Source organism: Chiloscyllium plagiosum, unplaced genomic scaffold, assembly GCF_004010195.1.
Source record: "Chiloscyllium plagiosum isolate BGI_BamShark_2017 unplaced genomic scaffold, ASM401019v2 scaf_25427, whole genome shotgun sequence".
Classification (NCBI taxonomy): Eukaryota; Metazoa; Chordata; class Chondrichthyes; order Orectolobiformes; family Hemiscylliidae; genus Chiloscyllium; species Chiloscyllium plagiosum.
The window spans coordinates 1,384-2,398 of record NW_025195112.1 but is presented as its reverse complement, the minus strand read 5'-3'; positions in this window follow the sequence as shown (position 1 = coordinate 2,398).

Genomic DNA, 1,015 nt, shown 5'->3' with positions numbered 1-1,015 from the left:
CCTGAGTCATTGCTTCTTTACAATATTCACATTCATCCATCAGGTCCCCCCAAAAAATCAATTTTAAGGCTGCGGTGTTTTCACAACTCTTCTTGATCTCATTTGAAGTTCTCTAAGTGATGGTTGAGTTCTCCAAGACTTGCCTTTGCAAGAATTCAGGTGCACTCCTGACTACTGTCGAAAACGTTAACTGCTTGATCTTGTAGACTTGTTGCCATTTGCAGCACCGAAAGGTAGGGTGGGTGGGTGTGATTCACCCACTGTATCCATATCAGTCTACAATGATTGACCACACTAATCCCATGTTCCAGTTTTTGATCTATAGCCCTGGAGACTCTAATAAGGCAAGCAAATATCAAAATAATGATCAAATGTTATGAGAGTTTCTGACTGAAGCATACTTTCGGGCAATGACCGCAAGATTCTCACCTCACTCTATGTGGTAAACATTCTTCTCAACTCTCTCTTCCCCTTTTATACCTTTTATCATAATTCTTTTCCCAGTTGGCTAGTAACCCCTCTACTAATGGGAGGCAAGTGTCCTCCTATCCACCCTATCGAAACCTCTCATAACTTTATATACCTCAATCTGGTCCCTTCTCAACCTTCCCTGCTCCAAGGATAACAGTTCTCCCTCGAGTCTTTCAGACACAGATTGCTCAGGAAATACAATACAGAAAAGTTCCTCCATTCAATCTTCTATAGCCCTTCAAAACTGAAATCCTCCAAACATATTATCACAAGCATCAAATGCTACCTTGAAGGACTCAGTTAAAATTTGTGCAGCCAACACTTCTTCACTGATCAAAATAGAAACATCGAACTAGATACAGGAGTAGGCCATTCAGCCCATTGATCCTACTTCACCATTCGGCATAAACCTGGCTGATCCGCTTTCTCAACTCCCATTCTCTCCCACATCACTTGACACCTTTAGCCTTTAGAAAGCTACCTATTTGTTCCTTAAATAAATTAAATGACCTTATCCCTGCAGCTGTCATATCGTTAAGGATTC